Raw genomic sequence first — 10,591 nt, forward strand, 5'->3', positions numbered from 1 at the left:
CCACTGTGTCTTGTCTGCAATCCTGACCCATAGTCTGTGAGCTTAATGAGCATAATGGAATGGTTGTTACAAGCCACAGAATTTGGAGGTAATATATGAATGCAACAACAATGACTGGAATAGCTCCCGTTTCCATAGGCATACATGCAAGGGTTTAATGTGGTACTTACTCTATGGTAGTCATTGAAGAATAGTATTATCAGACATGAGCTCTGCCTTCCAATAGTTGGCATTTCAGTAAGGCTCATGACATAAGTTATGTTATAAATGTTTTTTTTTTTTCCAGCCAATATATTTACTACCTTTCTCTATTGTTATAAGCTATTTCAGGTTCACATAAATTAAGATTCAATAAATGTAACTTGGAGACTGCATATATCTTTGTGCTCCTTTGAGTAAAATAATTATTAGTAAGGATTTTTTTTACCCTCAAAGTAGTATTTGTAAAAATCCTCTGAGCCTTCCTAAACTCCAAGTCAAGCAGAAGTCCATAATACCAAAATGATATACTGTATACTTTATATGAGTCTTAATGCTTACATTGTTTGCAATTTTTTATCATCTAAAAATTGTAAAAATCGCAGTGAATTCAGATTTTTGAGACTCAAGGCATGAAGCTATTTTATAACTTTTTACTACTAACCTGTCATGATTAGGCTGTAAGTTTAAATCCAGATGTTTCTGAAAGCTGTTCTTGAGCACGGCTGACTGGTGGTCTCCTAAATGTCAAATGAGTTAGCAGCATCTGTTCAATTCCCATTGGATTGGAATTCCTGCACTAAAATCCATCCCAGATTCTCTTCTTAACTGGTGAACAGAGGATGTGTACTTGAATGAAACAGGTATAGGAACATTCTTTGAATATATGAAGTGTTTTGCTTATTACATTATATATTGGTTGAAACTTATGGAAAACAACATAACAGTAAATATAAAGAACATAACTATTTTTTTATAACCTTGACTCAGTACTCCTACTTCTGGGAATCATTCCCAAGGAAATAATTCAAAAGAAGGAAAGAGCAATATATATGAATATATTCATTGCAGCTATCATAGAAGGAACATTAGAAACAAATATTGTTATTTATTTGGAATTTACTATGATACCTTGTACCCATGATCTTTAACCCCACAAAATTTTTTTTGAAAGATAAGCACTATTATTCACAGCTTCAAATGAGGAAATCATGCATGATCTCCCACAAGCAGTAAATAGCAGAACCAGCAGACACTCCAACCCAGGATTGTCTGATGAAAAGCCCTGTCTTCAGTGATATCACAACTACATCTGTTAAAAATCATATTTTGACAAGAGAAAATGCCCACAAAATGTTAAGTAAATATATTGGTATACCTGAATAATTATAGCCATGAAAAATATTAGCTAATATTTTGAGCATTTTGTATGTACCAAGCCTAGGACAGACAATTTAAAGGTGTTAGTTATATGATCCTTGCAACCCTGTACATAGGCACTGTTATTGTCCTCAATTTGGAAAACTCCATGTACATTACAGACATGACTTTGTGTGATGAGAGTGGGTGGTGGAGAGGTGGGTATGTATTTGTAAGTAAAGGCATAAAACCACTAGCAGGAAACAGATCCAAAACATTCATGATGATTTGGTTTTTACTGGTGCGGTTGAATATTTTTTGTTTTCTCTTTTATCCCTATTGTATTTATTGTATAATATGAACATGTGCCACTTTTATAATCAAAGTAATGTGAGCTTTATTTTTTTAAAGAAAAATAGGTATATCTAGACTGAGGTCATGTGAAGTGGAGATGATGGGAAATTAACCATGTTAAAATGTCCATCACTTTTCAAAATAACTGTTCCCAGGGTGAGATAAATATGGATGGGACTTTAAAAATAGTAACAGAATATGTAGGTAAAGGAAACCTAGAAGAAATATTTTGGATAGGGTTTCAGTAACTTCATATCCTCCTCTGAATTCCAAGCAGCTACCTTTCTATACGACCAGTTCTGAATCCACTTTAATCATATGGTAGTCACTTATCACTTTATGCCAATTTTTTACTTCTTTCTTTCCCTTTTCTCTACTTTTATAGAGAAATTAATGTTGAAAGCTCTGAAAATGGTGAATTACACATAGAAATTGGGTTGGGTAGTCCATAATACTCAGCTGATGTTTTTTTTTTTTTATTCAGAGGAAGTAATATTTTAAAGACTTTTATTTACAGAAAGGTAAGTTATAAAACAGAAGGTGAATGGGTGACCTAGTTTTGTAGAATATAAACTCAAGAGTAAATTTTTTAGAACTTGATGTAGTAATAAGAGCAGGAAGACCTATGAAAGAAAGATTACAGAAGTTATAATTATGTGACGTGATATATATGTAATTACTTTGCAAGATCTTAATATCTGCCACAGTACAAACTGCACTGAGCAGCCAGAGCTTTTCCAGAAGTCAAAACTCAATCATGCCATTCTCCTGGTTAAAATGCAACAATGGCTCCAAAGTACCCTCAAATTGAGGTTCAGACACTGTAAATTACTTACACTGTCCTTTAATCTCATCTCTTACAATTTTCTCCATGGTTCTCTATGTTTCAACCATATCTGAATCCTAGAAGTTATATTACACGATCATGATTTACTCTTCTTCCTTCACTTTGTGTGTTCTGTGCAACAGCAAATTCCTTGCATGCCTCCTGCTCCATACTCCATTTAGTATTAAATAAATGGATGGATGTAAACATGGATGGTTGGATGGATAAATTAATAAGCAGATGTGATACTTATTAATAAGTAAGTATGATAAGTATTGTGACACTGCAACTCACTCTTAAGTAGTGGAATTTGATAGGAAGAGTGATTAGCAAAATGATAGAAACTTACTATCAAATTTTTAAAGGACATAAACAGTAATAAAGGTAAGAAAATGGTTTTGGATGCTGCAGTTGCTTAATGAAAGGATAAATTACCAGAGTTGAGATTGCAGGGAGAGTGTTCCTGTGCAGCTCTAATATTTGTCTGAAGTAATAGGGTGATAAAGTAAACAGATGAAAAGCTGGGGAAAGCAGCTAGAGAATTAGGTAACTGGTGAAATTCTGAGGGGACTATCCTAATAGTACTTAGGTAAATAAAAGTGAAACAGAAGTCTTTATCAAAGATAACACTGATATTTTAGAACTGGGAACATAGCAAAAATGCTTTATTCAGGCAGTAAGTATTTTGGAAAAAAATGTTAAATTATGACCAAAAATGTCTCTGTATTGGTGTCATGTGGAGCTGTTAACTTCAGATGACGTTAGGAGTAGTTCTCTCTCTCTGTTAGTGTTTATTTCTATTTACTTTGAGAAAGTCAAGCAAGAGAGAGACAGAGAGAGAGAGGAGAGAGAATCCCAAGCAGGCTTCACACTGTCAGTGCAGAACCTGATATAGGGCTCAAACTCACCAACCATGAGCCAAAATCAAGATTTGGATGCTTAACCTACTTGAGCCAAGAGTAATTCTCAATACTACGTAAGACAAGATTTTCTCCATTTCTGCCTTTTCAAAATGAGAAGAGGAAAGGACAATCCTAGGGTGCTTAACATTTCTTAATTCAGATAGAGGTAAAGAGCCCCATTCTATTGTCTATTCCTTGTTGTACCCTATACCTTTACAGGTTTTATAGTATAGACTGTGTTAGGGAGTTGAGTCAAATTGCTCATGAAGTCTAAGGTAAATGAACCTTACACTGAGCTTCCAGCCACTTAAAAATACATTTGTACTCTCGATATGTATTATATACAAACTTACAAATAAAGTAATGATTGGATTCTTTTAAGTCTGTTTTATCCTTGCAAATTAAGTGAATCCCACTGAAAAAATAAAACATCATGGTTCCATTTTAAAAATAAAGGCATTAACCATTTCAGTGAAGAATCTGTTCAGAGAGGTATTAAGGTATATTACAGAGATATTTGCTGACCTGTGGGGTTTTTTTTTTTTTTAATCTTAAAGGATCTGAGCACAACTTTGTGTTTTCAGCTGGGTAATTATATATCTGTAAGCATGTGCATTTTGTAATAATAAAATGTGTAGTGCTCTAGAGCACTTACCAAGTGGATCATGCCTTATGGCACATTTCATGACTGTACAACACAGAAATATCCTGGTTAATATTAAGAATACTTATGCCTTGGTGGTCATACAAGTTTCATATAAAATGTTTGAATAAAAGTCTGGTTCTATAAAAACATAGAAATTCCATGTTTGATGAGCAAGAATAATGGTCTTGTAACATGGAACATGTGGATAGTCAAGCAAACTCATATTTATGCCTAGAAATAAAATATGCTCATTGGAAAATTGGCGCACATTTCTCTTACATTCTCATGACTTTATATCATGAGACCTATTCACTCAAATGACCACAACCCCTAGAGAATTGAACACCTCAAACCAGGAGATGGCTGGTTCTAGTGGTAGTGTGATAAGGAAGTCATTTATAATCTTTATGATGGAAAATGAATGGGGAAAAATTAGAATTGGAAATCTCCACTTAACCAAGTCTTCTCTTCTTTAAAAGAAGACAAACCAGAGTCTTTGAAATACTTCCTGCCTTTGTTATATATGGGAAGGTGTTATTTCATAATACATAATGCCTGTGTGCGTGTGTGTGTGTGTGTGTGTGTGTATACATGTACATAGTTTAGCTTTCAGCATTTGATGGATTATAGGTATGAATTAAGCAGGTTACTTTACCCCTCTGAGCTTTAAATTTCTGCATGTATGAAATGGGAATAGTAATGCTTTCTTCCTAAGATTGTTATGGTGATGATACGAGACAAAATCCACTAAGCACCTAATAAAGTCTGGCACATAGCATACATTTACAAACTACATATATTTAAGTTTTTAGTGTTTTCTTTACAAACTGTACCCAACAAAGTTAAGTGGATTTCTGAGAGCTACCTCATTTGTTAGTAATCAGATGAGGATTGGTTTAAGATTCCCTTGTTCAAGTCCCAGTGAACAAATCTCGTGTGCAGAAGAATTCAAAATAAATTATATAGATGGTCCACCCTAAAAGACATGGAGTATAACTCCCAACTCCTTAGGAATAGGCTGCACATGGTATCTTCTTTCTAAAGAGTGCAGTGCTGGAAGGGAGAAAAGAGAGTAACTTTACCTCCCTAATGTATTATAACCCCTGTCTAATCATGTCCAAAACATCAGAAAAATCTCAGTGTAGAGGTATTCAACAAACTGTTTGATGAGTACTCCTCAAAAAATGTCAAGGTCATCAAAAAAAGTAAGAGTATATATGATATACTAAAGATATATGATGTGTAATGTATATTATGGATGGGATTATGGACCAAAAAAAAGAAGAACATTAGATAAAACTAAGGAAATCTGAACAAAGTGTGGATTTTAGTTAATAAAGTTAATAAACAGAGAAACACAGACAGATCCTTGTGAAAATGTATAGTGCCTTGGATTTGATAGACATGCTTGATTATTTTATATGATGGATTTCTCTAGATGTTAAGAAGACATATTAGCTAATTTTCTTATAAAGTGAATTCTGTTGCAACATTCCCAGTAAGAATCGGAGAACAGCTCTGGTGGGCGGTGCTTGATCCTTAAGGAGAGCTATTTGAAAACAGAAAAGATTGACAGAATAAGAGATTTCAACTTCTCATATATGAAGAATCCTTTAAAAGTTTCTTGAAGTAAGAGAAATAAGGCTTTTCCTAAAAACCTGGTATACATCTTAATGATAGTAATATGCAGGAGGGATTGCACTTTTGAAAAACAAAGTTCTACATGAGAATAGAAACATGAATTCGCCAAGTCACTGAGGATGCATTAAGTGCAACCTGATGTATTTTATTACCCTCCTACAATAATGCACATGAAAAAAAATTGGTAAATTGGCTAATAGCACACGCTTAACATTACAGCCTCTATAAATGTCTTTATTCCAGGCCCTTGAGACTACAGGCTTATACATTGAGTAAGAAAGCTTAGTATATAATTTTTCTTCCAAAAAAGCATATTAATTTTCTTTGTCTATCATTAAACAAGCTATGAGTTGTAACAAAATGAGAAATAAAAACTATGTCACTTAATTGAAATATTTATTACTAAACAAAATATTTTCAAATTTTTATTTTATTACATCAAATCTGTAAAGTATTCTAGTTTCTGAACATGGATATGGTTTTGACTCCTCTATTCTGTAACAGCTGTAATGAGCACCACACAGATTGTGCACAATTCAATTGTGAGATATTCTCCATTTATTTAGCTTACAGAAAGTGGTTTGGTTAAGGCATCACTCAAGCCAGCAAAATCTGCATCACGTTATCCTTTTGTATGCCTCATGAAAAGGTATTTTTAAGATGTGGTATGGTGTTAGCCACATTTCTTGATGTCAAATCTCATTGCTTGGTAACTCATGACAAACCTGTTATGTGTTAGCTAGGAGCTTATGAAGTACAGTTTGAAAATCCAGAAATCTGGCTTGGCTTTCCAGAAAAAAATAGATTACAGTGATAAAATTGCATAAATTAGGGATGGAAAAACATTTTAGACTTTGGCCAAGTTGAGCTAACTTGAAGGCTGTATTTATTGTGCTTTTTAGTTTTCAGACATGATACAACTTATAGTAGTGTTCTCCAACAGTGTGAGGGTGGTTTTGCCTTAAACTTTTCTGCAAAGACATTCTTTGTATGCAGTAGTGTCTGACCTGGAGCTTGTGCAAATGGTTTATATAGCCTGCAGTTAATCAAAATTTTCCTTCCAAGGTTGCATATGTTAGTGTGTTGATTGGCATCTATTTTTCCCAAACATAGTGCTAAAACACTGACGACAAAGGTGAGCAAAACAGACATTATCACTACACTCATAAAGTGTACAGTCTAATGAGGAAAAGGGTATTAATCAAATGGTCACACAAATAAGTTTAAGTTAATACAATACAGAAGAGATAATGGGACAGTGAGAGTAGAATGGCTCACTGCATTCATCAGCATCAAGCTTCTGCAATGCGTGGTGTGGGTAGTGAGAGATTTTGATGTAACTGTATTCTGTAATCTTGTGGATAAAGACCACATTGTTATTCATGCTACTAATATTATGTATAGGTGATATTCATAAAATTGCTTTAAAAATTAGCAAATTCAAATGACATGTGACCAATGATAGAAATATATTAGAGGATATTTGTAAACAAATTAATTGGAATGACTATTTTTACTGAAGACTTGTCTGTTCAGCATAACAACTGGTGTGAACGATTTTTTGTTTTGTTTTGATTTGACCAAGGCAGAAAAAAAAATGCCCTATTTCTCAGAATCTTTGTCACAGTTTTTAATGTTGGAAGGAAACCTGAAGGTTACCTAAGCTCACCTCCCACCCAGCACTGACTGTTCACCTCAGCTTGATTAAGTATAGCAAAGATCTTGCTTCTGGGCAAGTAAATAATTCCACTCTAATGCAATTATGAATACGAATAATTTTTCTTTTGTATAAAGTTGTAGCTTCCATTAATTTCCCTATGGATAAAAACAAGCCTTGCCTTCAATTATTTGGAATGAAGATAATTTTAGACAACTTAATTTTTTGGAGTATCAGATTCCTTATTTGAAAACAAAAGGGAGCTAATATTATTATTTCCTGGTATTTATGCAGAAATCAAAGTAAACAGCTTGTTTACAGTGTTTCCAACACACTCCAGCACGTAGAAAGCACTACTTCATCAATGTTGTGATCATTATAGTATCGTTGTTGTACTGTTTTACCTCCCTAACATTTCTTTTTACATTCTTTGTAAAGACATTCTTTGCCTCTTCTTATGTTCTTAATAGGCTTAGGTCACTTTTACCTTAAATTGTAGAGCTGGACACAATATCTACACATGGTCCTAACAGTGCAGAAATCATGGGACTATTTGGTTCACTAGCCTGGAGTTTCTATTTATTTCAACCTAGACATTATCCATTTTTAGTAGCTTCATTATATACCACTGGATAACACTATCCTAGATAAGTCCCCAGTTTTATTTAGGTGAAAAACCTTTCAATCTGTCCTTTTTCACCTGTTTTTATTTATTTGTTTATTTTAAGCTAGAGGTAGAACTTTGAGTATATCTATATTAAATTGTATTTTCCTTTGGGTGTGCTTATTGTTTCAGCCTGTTAAGAACTTTAAGAATCTATAGCCTCTTGTCTGATAAATTATATTTTAATGATAACTTTTGGCCGCTTGAACATTTGACAAGTCTGTGTTCTAAATCTTCAGTCAAGCTGTGATGCTGACTAAGACATGGAGTAGGATTAGCATTTCAACATTATATTTACAATCTGGTAAGAGGAAATGGAGTCTTAATTTAAGGTAGTGATTGGGGAGCTAGAGGATAAGACATTGAATTTGGATATGTTTTCTTACTTATAATTTTTAACAATTAGTATTCAGGTAAATGCTGAAATCTTTTGGTTTTCCTTGGGTTTAGAAATGATTCCTTTTTAAAAATTATTTTCTCACTTGCAGCTACAAAGAATACATGGGACACATTGGGCTTGGCAGGTTTAAGCTCAGAGCTAAGAGGAGCAATAGATGACAATAGCCTTTAGTAGAGTAAAACCCTACTTTAGTAGGAATACCAGGGAGGGTTTTTTTTTTTTCTTCAGCCATAGAATCCAGCTGGTCAGTCTCCATGGAGATGCATGACAGACTCCTTGGAGGAATGTCACTATAGGAAGAATTAATATTCTCTGATGATAGTAGGTACTTTTGAAATTCAAAGTGTGTTCCATTATTAATTTCACCAGAACAGTAGGCATCAACAATATTGTAAAGGAAATTATCATATTTCTGACTCATGTTTTATACTCAGTAAAATAGGTATTTAAGTAATTGAATTGCAGTTTAGAATTGAGTGAAATTTAGAAGTCATTTTGTTCACTTTCTCCCATCATACAAAAACCTTCTCAGTCAGACCAACCTCTCACAGTCCATGTTTTAACACCCTGGATAGATGAGTTTTAAGACTACATGAATGCGTTCAGTGCCAGGATTGGTAATATCAGGAGAGAGTAGTAGAAAGGCTGCCAGAGGGCTTAGCAGTTCTAAGCGTTAGAGAGTTCTAGACAGAAATCTTTATTAGAACTTGTTCCTCATAATGCACCTCCAACCAATGTATAAGTCAAATAAATTAGTGTCCACTTGGCAGCTTCCCAACTATTTGGAGACAGTTATGTGGAAAGAGTGAAGTGAGTGATACGATGGCAGGTACACCACAATGGACCCTTGCCCCAAATTTCATTAGGAATGCTACCAGTTGGAGTGGCATTTGCATTTAGGATCATTTCTCCCTAGGAGAATAATTTGATTGTCTGAATTGTTTTTCTTTGCATATGAATGCTATTGGCAACCTCCACAGATGCATTGTTGCATCTATTTGGGAATGGCAGTGTATAGTGAATGGACAAATAGTGTGAATTTAGACTCATCAGTCAGTGTATTTTAAAGTGGAGAAAATATTTTGTTACTTGCTTATCTTTTGGTGAAACTCTGTTATTTTAAAAAAGTATTCCATGTTGGGGGCGCCTGGGTGGCTTAGTCGGTTGAGCGTCCAACTTTCGCTTAGGTCATGATCTCGCGGTTCGTGGGTTCGAGCCCCGCGTCGGGCTCTGTGCTGACTGCCAGCTCAGAGCCTGGAACCTGTTTCAGTCTGTGACTCCCTCTCTCTCTGACCCTCCCCTGCTCACGCTGTCTCTCTCTCTCTCCTAGAGATAAATAAAACATTTAAAAAAAAAAAAAAGTATTCCATGTTGAAATATTTGACCAGGATGTACCTTCTTAAATTACTTCTCTTAGTTCTTTAATATGAGATCAAATATTGACTCGGAAACTTTCTTGATTCACTATTCTATCTCCTTGTGTTCCATCCTTCCCCAACGCATCACCATATTCAATACACTGTGTTTGTTTTCCTGTCTCACTCTCCTCCTGGCAATGCTAGTATTTACTGCATACTTACTATTTCTAAGTTCTATCTACAATGTTTTACCTGTATTAACTCAGTCCTCAGCATAAAATTATGAGAACGTGACCATTATTCTTCCATTTCAAAGGAGAGGAAGCCGGGGTATTGAGAATTAAGGAAATTGTCTAAAATTGTAAAGCCCTAAGTCCCAGATAATCTAATTTCATAGGGTTTGGGTTCATAACCAGTATCTTTGATGGCTTCTCTAGATTAGCTCCAGGAAGTTAGGAGCAGACCTTTATGTTAGTATTATCAACATCTAATATACTGCCTAATAAAGATTAGGGACTTAATAAACAAGTATTGAATAAGTGAATGACTATATATTTTCTACTTATTTTAAGTATTTTGAGTGACACAAAATAAAATTACCAAGATTTTAAGACTGAAGAAGACTTTAAAAACTTGTCTTCTTCAAGCTCTTATTTTGTACCTGAAAAAACCATAGAGGTAAGCCATATGCATAAAATCACTTCCATAGTTAATTAACACATTTTAACCTCCTTCTATATGCTAGAAACAATTTCAAATGCTTTTACATGTGTTATCCTGTCTAATCCTCATCTGACATCCTTAT

The sequence above is a fragment of the Crocuta crocuta genome, unplaced genomic scaffold, assembly GCF_008692635.1.
Source record: "Crocuta crocuta isolate KB4526 unplaced genomic scaffold, BGI_CrCroc_1.0 scaffold240, whole genome shotgun sequence".
NCBI lineage: Eukaryota > Metazoa > Chordata > Mammalia > Carnivora > Hyaenidae > Crocuta > Crocuta crocuta.